Raw genomic sequence first — 13,477 nt, forward strand, 5'->3', positions numbered from 1 at the left:
AGGCGGGCCCGGGTGCTGCCTGTCCCTGTCTCGGCATGGCCAGACCTCGGGGAGGCCTGCCTGAGAAAACTCGGAGGAAAAGGCCCATAGGCAAGGGGGCTGAGCGGCAGGTGCGTACCCGGGCCCCTGGGGGCCCCGGCGGGCGGGCCCGGGTCCTGCCTTCCCCTGATTCGGAACCGCCGGACCTATCGGAGGTCAGACTGTGGAAAAAAACTCGGAGAAAAAGGACCATCGGGAAAGGGCTGAGAGGCAGGTGCATTCCCGGGCCCCTGGGGGCCCCGGCGGGCGGGCCCGGGTGCTGCCTGGCCCCGTCTCAGCATGGCCAGACCTCGCGGGGACCTGCCTGAGCAAACTCGGAGGAAAAGGCCCATAGGAAAGGGGGCTAAGCAGCAGGTGCGTACCCAGGCCCCTGGGGGCCCCGGCGGGAGGGCCCGGGTCCTGCCTTCCCCTGATTCAGAATCGCCAGACCACACGGAGGTCTGACTGACCCTCTCCCTAGTAATCCGGAGGAAAATTACCCCCCTTTCTTGTAATCCGTGCACTAGAGGTGACAGAGGGGACCCAAGGCGCGAAAGTACCCGACCTCCTGGAGCCCTCGCTGGGATCCGGGAGGCAAATGGCACCTCATCGGGACTTCCAGGGAAGTTCGGCCATCTGGTCGCCCCCATTGGAAAGCATTGCGGGCGACCAGATGGCCGAGGTGATCCGGGAGACCAGATGGCCGAGGGGATCCTGGAGACCAGATGGCCCAGGGGATCCGGGAGACCAGATGGCCGAGGGGATCCGGGCGACCAGATGGCCGGGCACGAAAGGGACGCCATCCGGTCGCCCCGTGCCCCCACGAAGGAGGGAGCGGGCGCCCGGGGCATGGCGGGCCGGAGGCCCGGGGCCCCAGCCGGGCCACAGCCATGGAGGCTGCCAGGGGCCGGCGGGCCCTCCGACCCGGGGCCCACTTACACCTTGACAAGCAGGGGAGGCCTGCAAGGGACCGACGGACCCCTGTCCTGGGCCCTGGGTGGAGCGGCAGCCCGGGGGACCGGGCCCAGGGCCGGAGCGCCCGACCCGGGGCCCCGACCGGGCCCCTGGACCCAGCCGGGGCTCCCAGGCCCGGAGGCACAGGGGAAGCCTCCCCGGGCCCGCCGGACCCCGTCCCGGGCACCCTGCCCCGCGGCAGGACCCAGGACAGAGCCCGGGGTGGGGAGGCCACCCTCCCCGGGGCCCTCAGGGGCCCCGGATGGAGCTCCTGAACACAGACAAGCAAGGGGAGGCTCCCCGGGCACATCGGAACCCCTTTCCGGGCCCTTGGCAGTGCGGCAGGCTGGGAGACAGGGCCCAGGGCCTGAGCACCCGACCCGGGGCCCGCCCGGGCCCCTGGACCCAGCCGGGGCTCCCAAGCCCGGAGGCGCATGGGACGCCTCCCCGGTCCCTCCGGACCCCGTCCCGGGCACCCTGCCACGCAGCAGGACCAAGGACAGAGCCCGGGGTGGGGAGGCCGCCCTCCCCGGGCCCTCAGGGGCCCTAGCCACTGCTCCTGAACCCAGCCAAGCAAGGGGAGGCTCCCCGGGCACACGGAACCCCTTCCCGGGCCCTTGGCCGTGCGGCAGGCTGTGAGACAGGGCCCAGGGCCGGAGCACCCGACCCGGGGCCCGCCCGGGCCCCTGGACCCAGCCGGGGCTCCCAAGCCCGGAGGCTCATGGGACGCCTCCCCGGTCCCTCCGGACCCCGTCCCGGGCACCCTGCCACGCAGCAGGACCAAGGACAGAGCCCGGGGTGGGGAGGCCGCCCTCCCCGGGCCCTCAGGGGCCCTAGCCACTGCTCCTGAACCCAGCCAAGCAAGGGGAGGCTCCCCGGGAACAACGGAACCCATTCCTAGGCCCATGGCAGTGCGGTAGGCTGGGAGACAGGGACCAGGGCCGGAGCACCCGACCCGGGGCCCGCCCGGGCCCCTGGACCCAGCCGGGGCTCCCAAGCCCGGAGGCGCATGGGACGCCTCCCCGGACCCATGGAGCCCGTCCTGGGCATTGAGCCATGCCGTTGGCCTGGAGATGGGTGCCCCGGACGCCCGGGGGAGGTCTGTCTGGGACACATGGAGCCCGTCCTGGGCATTGAACCATGCCGTTGGCCTGGAGAAGGGAGCCCCGGACGCCCGGGGGAGGACTGCCCGGTACCCGTGGAGCCCTTCCCGGGTACTTTGCAACGCCGTTGGCCTCCTGGAGATGGGTGCCCCGAACGCCCGGGGGGGTGGGCTGCCCGGGACCCGTGGAGCCCGTCCTGGGCACTCTGACCTGCTGTTGGCCCGGGGGAGGGACCCCAGACGACCGGGACCCGTGGAGCCCGTCCTTGGCACTCTGACAAGCCGTTGGCCCGGGGAAGGGAGCCCCAGACGACCGGGACCTGTGGAGCCCGTCCTGGGCACTCCTGTATGCCGTTGGCCCGGGGAAGGGAGCCCCGGACGTCCGGGACCCATGGAGCCCGTCCTGGGCACTCCTGTATGCCGTTGGCCCGGGGAAGGGAGCCCCGGACGTCCGGGACCCGTGGAGCCCGTCCTGGGCACTCTGAAATGCTTTGGCCCGGGGAAGGGAGCCCCGGACACCCGGGGGGGAGGACTGCCCGGGACCCGTGGAACTCGTCCTGGGCACTCTGACATGCCGCTGGCCCGGGGAAGGGTGCCCCGGACGCCCGGGGCCCGTGGAGCCCGTCCTGGGCACTCTGACAAGCCGTTGGCCCGGGGAAGGGAGATCTGGACGCCCGGAACCCGTGGAGCCCGTCCTGGGCACTCTGAAATGCTTTGGCCCGGGGAAGGGAGCCCCGGACGCCCGGGGGGGAGGACTGCCCGGGACCCGTGGAACTGGTCCTGGGCACTCTGACATGCCGCTGGCCCGGGGAAGGGAGCCCCGGACGCCCGGGGCCCGTGGAGCCCGTCCCGGGCACTCTGCCATGCCGTCAGCCTGGATGGAGCCCCGGACGCCCGGGGGGGGCGAAGGCCCGGGACGCAAGGAGCCTGTCCCGGGCACTCTGCCATGCCGTCGGCCTGGATGGAGCACCGGACGCCCGGGGGACGACTGCCCAAGAGCCATGGAGCCCGTCCTGGGCAATTTGACATGCAGTTGGCCTGGAGGAAGGAAGCTCCGGGTGGCCTAGGGAGGTGTTGCCCAGGCATATCCCATCTGGTCCCCATGGCAGAGAACCACCAACCCTGGAGGGGTGTCCGGGCATACCCTGCCCCATAGTAATCCGGAGGCAAATTACCCCCCTTTCTTGCAATCTGTGCACACGAGGTGACAGAGGGGACCCAAGGCGTGAAAGAACCCGACCTCATGGAGCCCTCGCTGGGATCCGGGAGGCGAATGGCACCTCATTAAGACTTCCAGGGAAGTTCGGCCATCTGGTCCCCCCCATAGGAAAGCGTTGCGGGCGACCAGATGCCCGAGGGGATCTGGGCGACCAGATGGCCGAGGGAATCCGGGCGACCAGATGGCTGGGCATGGAGGTGAAGCCGCCTGGACTCTTCCCCACCCCGTCCCCGTCCCGGGACGAATGCCCGGGACGCATGGAGCCCGTCCTGGCCACTTGACGTCCCGTCCTGGGCATTGAACCATGCCGTCGGCCTGGAGAAGGGAGCCCCCGGACGCCCGGGGGAGGACTGCCCGGTACCCTTGGAGCCCTTCCCGGGTACTTTGCAACGCCGTTGGCCTCCTGGAGATGGGTGCCCCAGATGCCCGGGGGTGGGCTGCCCGGGACCCATGGAGCCCGTCCTGGGCACTTTTACATGCCGTCGGCCTGGAGGTGGGTGCCCTGGACGCCCGGGGGAGGCCTGCTCGGGACCCGTGGAGCCCCTCCCGGGTACTTTGCCAATGCCGTTGGCCTCATGGAGATGGGTGCCCCGGACGCCCGGGGGAGGACTGCCCGGTACCCGTGGAGTCCTTTCCGGGTACTTTGCCATCCCGTTGGCCTCCTGGAGATGGGTTCCCCGGACGCCCGGGGGAGGTCTGTCCGGGGCCCATGGAGCCCGTCCTGGGCAGTGTGACATGCCGTCGGCCTAAAGGTGGGAGCCCCGGACGCCCGGGGGAAGGCTGCCCGGGACCCGTGGAGCCCTTCCCGGGTACTTTGCCATCCCGTTGGCCTCATGGAGATGGGTGCCCCGGACGCCCAGGGGAGGTCTGTCCGGGACACGTGGAGCCCGTCCTGGGCATTGAGCCATGCCGTTGGCCCGGAGAATGGAGCCCCCAGATGCCCGGGGGAGGTGTTGCCCAGGCATATCTCATCTGGTCCCCCGGGCTGAGAACCACCAGCCCTGGAGAGGTGTCCGGGCGTACCCTGCCCCTAGTAATCCGGAGGGAAATTACCCCCCTTTCTTGCAATCCGTGCACGCGAGGTGACAGAGGGGACCCAAGGCGTAAAAGAACCCGACCTCATGGAGACCTAGCTGGGATCCAGGAGCCGAATGGCACCTCATCGGGACTTCCAGGGAAGCCCGGCCATCTGGTCGCCCCATTGGAAAGCATCGCGGGCGACCAGAGGGCCGGGATCGAAAGGACTCCCAGCTCCCCATCCATCCCAAGCCTTCGCGGTAGGGTTCCTGACTGCCTGCCCACGCAAGGCAGGGCTCTTGGACCCCGGCTGGGCCTCAGGCGCAGGTTGGACCACCGGAGCTCTAGGGCCCGGACGACCTGGGGGAGGAATGCCCGGGACCCGTGGAGCCCGTCCTGGGTACTTTGACATGCCGTCGGCCTGGAGGTGGGTGCCCCGGACGCCCCGGGGGAAGCTGCCCGGGACCCATGGAGCCCGTCCTGGGTACTTTGACATTCCGTCGGCCTGGAGGTGGGAGCCCCGGACGCCCGGGGGGAGGTCTGCCCGGGACCCATGGAGCCCGTCCTGGATACTTTGCCAATGCCGTTGGCCTCATGGAGATGGGTGCCCCGGACGCCCGGGGGACGAATGCCCGGGACGCATGGAGCCCGTCCTGGGCACTTTTCCATGCCTTCGGCCTGGAGCCCCCAGACACCCAGGGGAGGACCACCGTGAAAACCATGGAGCCCGACCCGGGCACTCTGCCATACCGTCAGCCTAGATGGAGCCCCGGACGCCCAGGGGACGAATGCCCGGGACGCATGGAGCCCGTCCTGGGCACTTTTCAATGCCGTCAGCCTGGATGGAGCCCCGGACGCCCGGGGGACGACTGCCCAGGAGCCATGGAGCCCGTCCTGGGCAATTTGACATGCAGTTGGCCTGGAGGAAGGAAGCCCCGGGTGGCCTAGGGAGGTGTTGCCCAGGCATAGCCCATCTGGTCCCCATGGCAGAGAACCACCAGCCTCGGAGGGGTGTCCGGGCGTACCCTTCTCCCTAGTAATCCGGAGGAAAATTACCCCCTTTTCTTGTAATCTGTGCACGCGAGGTGACAGAGGGGACCCAAGGCGCGAATGTACCCAACCTCCTGGAGCCCTCGCTGGGATCCGGGCGGCGAATGGCACCTCATCGGGACTTCCAGGGAAGTTCGGCCATCTGGTCGCCCCATAGGAAAGCGTTGCGGGCGACCAGATGCCCGAGGGGATCCGGGCGACCAGATGGCCGAGGGAATCTGGGCGATCAGATGGCTGGACACGGAAGTGAAGCCGCCTGGACTCTCCCGACCCTGTCCCCGTCCCCGTGCCCGTGCCCGGGACACATGGAGCCCGTCCTGGGCACTTTTCCATGCCTTCGGCCTGGAGCCCCCAGACACCCAGGGGAGGACCACCGTGAAAGCCATGGAGCCCGACCCGGGCACTCTGCCATGCCGTCGGCCTGGATGGAGCCCCGGACGCCCGGGGGACAAATGCCCGGGACGCATGGAGCCCGTCCTGGGCACTTTTCCATGCCTTCGGCCTGGAGCGCCCCGACACCCTGGGGAGGACCACCCTGGAAACCATGGAGCCCGACCCGGGCACTCTGCCATGCCGTCGGCCTGGATGGAGCCCCGGACGCCCGGGGGACAAATGCCCGGGACGCATGGAGCCCGTCCTGGGTACTTTTCCATGCCGTCGGCCAGGAGCCCCCTGACACCCAGGGGAGGACCACCGTGAAAACCATGGAGCCCGACCCGGGCACTCTGCCATACCGTCAGCCTGGATGTAGCCCCGGACGCCCGGGGGACGAATGCCCGGGACGCATGGAGCCCGTCCCGGGCACTCTGCCATGCCGTCCCGACAAATTCGTACGGACTCCTAACCTTACGACACGGATCGGAATCGAGCCCTCTCTGACCCAGCAGTTTCAGGCGCCCGGGGGACGAATGCCCGGGACGCATGGAGCCCGACCCGGGCACACTGCCTTGCCGCCGGCCTGGATGGAGCCCCGGACGCCCGGGGGACGAATGCCCGGGACGCATGGAGCCCGTCCCGGGCACTCTGCCATGCCGTCGGCCTGGATGGAGCCCCGGACGCCCGGGGGACGACTGCCCAAGAGCCATGGAGCCCATCCCGGGCACTCTGCCATGCCGTCCCGACAAATTCGTACGGACTCCTAACCTTCCGACACGGATCGGAATCGAGCCCTTTCTGACCCAGCAGATTTCAGGTTGATTTGCTATATACTTTACGTACGATTTTATGGGGGCCGATTCCGATCCGGTACGTAAAATCAAATACGACCGACATGTCGGACAACCACGTACACCCAGGGGATAGGACTGCCCGGGTCACATGGACCCCGTCCTGGGCACTCTGATCTGCCGCCGGCGCCGGGGATCGAACCGTGATCACCAGATGGGGATATCCCAAAAATCTGGCATGGATACGGCCCGCCAGGACAGGTTTGGGCACCCCTGTTCTAGGTGAATGTAAAAAAAATATTTAAAGGTTGTGGGTTCGAATCCCACCAGAGTCACTTTTATCCCTATTTATTTCATAACTGTTTAAAAGAGTAATAAACAGTGCATGCATGCTTCTGCTTCACCAAAAAGGGCAGTGAAAGGAAGTCTATTTTAAATAGATACTATTCAAGTTACGCAATCTTTGCAGAAGAGGAAATTGGCAGCTGTACTTATGAAAATGTAATTTACTCAGAAGTAAGATTTTGGGCCCTTCCTTAATTTTACAATATCAATAAAAACATATGAATTCTAAGTCAGCAAAAAAAATGAGATAGTAGGAATTTCAGGACTTACAATAAGGTTAAATTTACTGAAGAGATTTCAAATGCTTGAAGTACCAATTCATTATTATATTCCGCGTATTCAGTACTTAATACCGGCAACCATCTTAAGAAACGTAGTGATAGTTGGGACACTTCCAAATGTTGATAAGGTCATTTTGTGGAGCGCCCTCTCCGAGCCTGGATAGCTCAGTCGGGAGAGCATCAGACTTTTAATCTGAGGGCCCAGGGTTCAAGACCCTGTTTAGGCTGCTTGGTTAAAGAAAAGGTATATCAATTGCATACTCTTTTCAGGATCCAATGAATGGGGAGTCCTATTAGAGATGTTTCAAAAAAGTCTTAATCAAGACATTACATACCCATCTGTCTTCTACATTCTTTGACAAGGGTTAAGAAGACTTACCCAAACTGTATCATGTAGTTTGTTGATTATCTTTTACCCAATTTAATGTTCAAAATGTAAGGTAGTGTCCGATTAACTTGATAAAGTTGGTCAACAGCTGATAGGTCATCTTTTTATTTGTGAATCTCTGATCACCGTGTTGAATCAGGTCGGATCTCTAGTGCAATGGATAGCGGCTTGGAGTCCTAGACGAATGTAGCAAAAGCATTCAAAGGCTTTGTGTTCAAACACCAGCTGGGTCAATTTTATCCCTCCTCTTATTTTATAACTAATTGAAACAGTAACAAGCAATGCCTGCGTCTGCATCACCAAAAACATTTACCAACATGGCAGTGAAAGAAAGTCTACTTAAACAGAGACTGTTTGCTTTGAAAACATTGCATAATCTATGCCCAAGAGGAAATTCCCAAAGATACTGCTGAAAATGTAATTTAGTAGGTAGTAATAGTATTTGGCACTTTATTGATTTCACAATGTCATTTTAGACACATGATTTCTAAGTCAGCCGAAAATGAGATAGTCCAAATTTCAGGATTTAAAATGGATTACGTGTGCTGCTGAAATTTCAAATGCTTAACACCTTCAATGCTACAGGAGATTTTCCTCCTGTGCTGAATGATCTGTAAATCCATTGTTCATGACGAGCTCAGCTCGTCATAAGCACACGACAAGTGTACTGCACGACGAGCTGAGCCCGTCATGAGCATGGAAGGGGTTAAAACATCAATTTGTTATTAAACTCTACAAATTTGATTGCTAATATATGTTACCATATTAATACACAGAGTGTAGGTCAGTGTACGTCCACATTTGTTTAGCTGATTTTAAGACAGAGTATAGCAGAGCCTGGATAGCTCAGTCGGTGGAGCATCAGACTTTTAATCTGAGGGTCCAGGGTTCAAGTCCCTGTTCAGGCGGGTGCTTCCTTTAAAGAAAAATTACTCTAATTGGATGCTCTTTTTGTGTTCCCCTGCATGACGAATAAGATATTCCATTACTAAAATTGCAAAAACGTCTTTCATGGAGTTGTGAAATGCACATCTGCCTCATATATCATGTGCCATTTGACTAAACTTAAGTCGTACGTAGATTTACCTAAGGTATCATGTAACTTGAGACGGTGAATATAGTTTCCCCAATTCAATATTCAAAATAAATCCATGGTTATAGTATCAAATGAACTTTATAAAGCTGATCAACATTATTTCATTTCAGAATATCTCTGCACCTCATCAGAGCGTATTGGCTCTGTGGCGCAATGGATAGCGCATTGGACTTCTAGGTGAATGTAAAAAAGATATTCAAAGGTTGTGGGTTCGAATCCCACCAGAGTCAGTTTTATCCCTATTTATTTCATAACTGTTTAAAAGAGTAATAAACAGTGCATGCATGCTTCTGCTTCACCAAAAAGGGCAGTGAAAGGAAGTCTATTTTAAATAGATACTATTCAAGTTACGCAATCTTTGCAGAAGAGGAAATTGGCAGCTGTACTTATGAAAATGTAATTTACTCAGAAGTAAGATTGTGGGCCCTTCCTTAATTTTACAATGTCAAAAAAACATATGAATTCTAAGTCAGCAAAAAAAAATGAGATAGTAGCAATTTCAGGACTTACAATAAGGTTAAATTTACTGAAGAGATTTCAAATGCTTGAAGTACCAATTCATTATTATATTCCGCGTATTCAGTACTTAATACCGGCAACCATCTTAAGAAACGTAGTGATAGTTGGGACACTTCCAAATGTTGATAAGGTCATTTTGTGGAGCAACATCTCCGAGCCTGGATAGCACAGTCGGGAGAGCATCAGACTTTTAATCTGAGGGCCCAGGGTTCAAGTCCCTGTTCAGGCGGCTTGGTTAAAGAAAAGGTATATCAATTGCATACTCTTTTCAGGATCCAATGAATGGGGAGTCCTATTAGAGATGTTTCAAAAAAGTCTTAATCAAGTCATTACATACCCATCTGTCTTCTACATTCTTTGACAAGGGTTAAGAAGACTTACCCAAACTGTATCATGTAGTTTGTTGATTATCTTTTACCCAATTCAATGTTCAAAATGTAAGGTAGTGTCCGATTAACTTGATAAAGTTGGTCAACAGCTGATAGGTCATCTTTTTATTTGTGAATCTCTGATCACCGTGTTGAATCAGGTCGGATCTCTAGTGCAATGGATAGCGGCTTGGAGTCCTAGACAAATGTAGCAAAAGCATTCAAAGGCTTTGTGTTCAAACACCAGCTGGGTCAATTTTATCCCTCCTCCTATTTTATAACTAATTGAAACAGTAACAAGCAATGCCTGCGTCTGCATCACCAGAAACATTTACCAAAATGGCAGTGAAAGAAAGTCTACTTAAACAGAGACTGTTTGCTTTGAAAACATTGCATAATCTATGCCCAAGAGGAAATTCCCAAAGATACTGCTGAAAATGTAATTTAGTAGGTAGTAATAGTATTTGGCACTTTATTGATTTCACAATGTCATTTTAGACACATGATTTCTAAGTCAGCCGAAAATGAGATAGTCCAAATTTCAGGGTTTAAAATGGATTACGTGTGCTGCTGAAATTTCAAATGCTTAACACCTTCAATGCTACAGGAGATTTTCCTCCTGTGCTGAATGATCTGTAAATCCATTGTTCATGACGAGCTCAGCTCGTCATAAGCACACGACAAGTGTACTGCACGACGAGCTGAGCTCGTCATGAGCATGGAAGGGGTTAAAACATCAATTTGTTATTAAACTCTACAAATTTGATTGCTAATATATGTAACCATATTAATACATAGAGTGTAGGTCAGTGTACGTCCACATTTCTTTAGCTGATTTTAAGACAGAGTATAGCAGAGCCTGGATAGCTCAGTCGGTAGAGCATCAGACTTTTAATCTGAGGGTCCAGGGTTTAAGTCCCTGTTCAGGCGGTTGCTTCCTTTAAAGAAAAATTACTCTAATTGGATGCTCTTTTTGTGTTCCCCTGCATGACGAATAAGATATTCCATTACTAAAATTGCAAAAACGTCTTTCATGGAGTTGTGAAATGCACATCTGCCTCATATATCATGTGCCATTTGACTAAACTTAAGTCGTACGTAGACTTACCTAAGGTATCATGTAACTTGAGACGGTGAATATAATTTCCCCAATTCAATATTCAAAATAAATCCATGGTTATAGTATCAAATGAACTTTATAAAGCTGATCAACATTATTTCATTTCAGAATATCTCTGCACCTAATCATAGCGTATTGGCTCTGTGGCGCAATGGATAGCGCATTGGACTTCTAGGTGAATGTAAAAAAGATATTCAAAGGTTGTGGGTTGGAATCCCACCAGAGTCAGTTTTATCCCTATTTATTTCATAACTGTTTAAAAGAGTAATAAACAGTGCATGCATGCTTCTGCTTCACCAAAAAGGGCAGTGAAAGGAAGTCTATTTTAAATAGATACTATTCAAATTACGCAATCTTTGCAGAAGAGGAAATTGGCAGCTGTACTTATGAAAATGTAATTTACTCAGAAGTAAGATTTTGGGCCCTTCCTTAATTTTACAATGTCAATAAAAACATATGACTTCTAAGTCAGCAAAAAAAATGAGATAGTAGCAATTTCAGGACTTACAATAAGGTTAAATTTACTGAAGAGATTTCAAATGCTTGAAGTACCAATTCATTATTATATTCCGCGTATTCAGTACTTAATACCGGCAACCATCTTAAGAAACGTAGTGATAGTTGGGACACTTCCAAATGTTGATAAGGTCATTTTGTGGAGCTACCTCTCCGAGCCTGGATAGCTCAGTCGGGAGAGCATCAGACTTTTAATCTGAGGGCCCAGGGTTCAAGACCCTGTTCAGGCGGCTTGGTTAAAGAAAAGGTATATCAATTGCATACTCTTTTCAGGATCCAATGAATGGGGAGTCCTATTAGAGATGTTTCAAAAAAGTCTTAATCAAGACATTACATACCCAGCTGTCTTCTACATTCTTTGACAAGGGTTAAGAAGACTTACCCAAACTGTATCATGTAGTTTGTTGATTATCTTTTACCCAATTTAATGTTCAAAATGTAAGGTAGTGTCCGATTAACTTGATAAAGTTGGTCAACAGCTGATAGGTCATCTTTTTATTTGTGAATCTCTGATCACCGTGTTGAATCAGGTCGGATCTCTAGTGCAATGGATAGCGGCTTGGAGTCCTAGACGAATGTAGCAAAAGCATTCAAAGGCTTTGTGTTCAAACACCAGCTGGGTCAATTTTATCCCTCCTCTTATTTTATAACTAATTGAAACAGTAACAAGCAATGCCTGCGTCTGCATCACCAGAAACATTTACCAAAATGGCAGTGAAAGAAAGTCTACTTAAACAGAGACTGTTTGCTTTGAAAACATTGCATAATCTATGCCCAAGAGGAAATTCCCAAAGATACTGCTGAAAATGTAATTTAGTAGGTAGTAATAGTATTTGGCACTTCATTGATTTCACAATGTCATTTTAGACACATGATTTCTAAGTCAGCCGAAAATGAGATAGTCCAAATTTCAGGATTTAAAATGGATTACGTGTGCTGCTGAAATTTCAAATGCTTAACACCTTCAATGCTACAGGAGATTTTCCTCCTGTGCTGAATGATCTGTAAATCCATTGTTCATGACGAGCTCAGCTCGTCATAAGCACACGACAAGTGTACTGCACGACGAGCTGAGCTCGTCATGAGCATGGAAGGGGTTAAAACATCAATTTGTTATTAAACTCTACAAATTTGATTGCTAATATATGTAACCATATTAATACACAGAGTGTAGGTCAGTGTACGTCCACATTTGTTTAGCTGATTTTAAGACAGAGTATAGCAGAGCCTGGATAGCTCAGTCGGTAGAGCATCAGACTTTTAATCTGAGGGTCCAGGGTTCAAGTCCCTGTTCAGGCGGTTGCTTCCTTTAAAGAGAAATTACTCTAATTGGATGCTCTTTTTGTGTTCCCCTGCATGACGAATAAGATATTCCATTACTAAAATTGCAAAAACGTCTTCCATGGAGTTGTGAAATGCACATCTGCCTCATATATCATGTGCCATTTGACTAAACTTAAGTCGTACGTAGATTTACCTAAGGTATCATGTAACTTGAGACGGTGAATATAATTTCCCCAATTCAATATTCAAAATAAATCCATGGTTATAGTATCAAATGAACTTTATAAAGCTGATCAACATTATTTCATTTCAGAATATCTCTGCACCTCTTCAGAGTGTATTGGCTCTGTGGCGCAATGGATAGCGCATTGGATTTCTAGGTGAATGTAAAAAAAATATTTAAAGGTTGTGGGTTCGAATCCCACCAGAGTCACTTTTATCCCTATTTATTTCATAACTGTTTAAAAGAGTAATAAACAGTGCATGCATGCTTCTGCTTCACCAAAAAGGGCAGTGAAAGGAAGTCTATTTTAAATAGATACTATTCAAGTTACGCAATCTTTGCAGAAGAGGAAATTGGCAGCTGTACTTATGAAAATGTAATTTACTCAGAAGTAAGATTTTGGGCCCTTCCTTAATTTTACAATATCAATAAAAACATATGAATTCTAAGTCAGCAAAAAAAATGAGATAGTAGGAATTTCAGGACTTACAATAAGGTTAAATTTACTGAAGAGATTTCAAATGCTTGAAGTACCAATTCATTATTATATTCCGCGTATTCAGTACTTAATACCGGCAACCATCTTAAGAAACGTAGTGATAGTTGGGACACTTCCAAATGTAGATAAGGTCATTTTGTGGAGCGCCCTCTCCGAGCCTGGATAGCTCAGTCGGGAGAGCATCAGACTTTTAATCTGAGGGCCCAGGGTTCAAGACCCTGTTCAGGCGGCTTGGTTAAAGAAAAGGTATATCAATTGCATACTCTTTTCAGGATCCAATGAATGGGGAGTCCTATTAGAGATGTTTCAAAA

At 53.4% G+C, this 13,477-nt stretch overlaps 2 non-coding genes across 2 annotated transcripts; both read left to right on the forward strand.

Moving 5' to 3' along the window:
- The first annotated feature begins 8,775 nt into the window (after positions 1 to 8,775).
- Positions 8,776 to 8,866, forward strand: TRNAR-UCU (transfer RNA arginine (anticodon UCU)). Its single transcript is given in 2 exon segments — positions 8,776 to 8,812; positions 8,831 to 8,866. It is a non-coding gene; the product is annotated as a tRNA-Arg (tRNA).
- A 3,519-nt stretch (positions 8,867 to 12,385) lies between these two features.
- Positions 12,386 to 12,458, forward strand: TRNAK-UUU (transfer RNA lysine (anticodon UUU)). Its single transcript has one exon. It is a non-coding gene; the product is annotated as a tRNA-Lys (tRNA).
- Positions 12,459 to 13,477: the final 1,019 nt, after the last annotated feature.

Source organism: Lissotriton helveticus, chromosome 1_1, assembly GCF_964261635.1.
Source record: "Lissotriton helveticus chromosome 1_1, aLisHel1.1, whole genome shotgun sequence".
Lineage (NCBI taxonomy): Eukaryota > Metazoa > Chordata > Amphibia > Caudata > Salamandridae > Lissotriton > Lissotriton helveticus.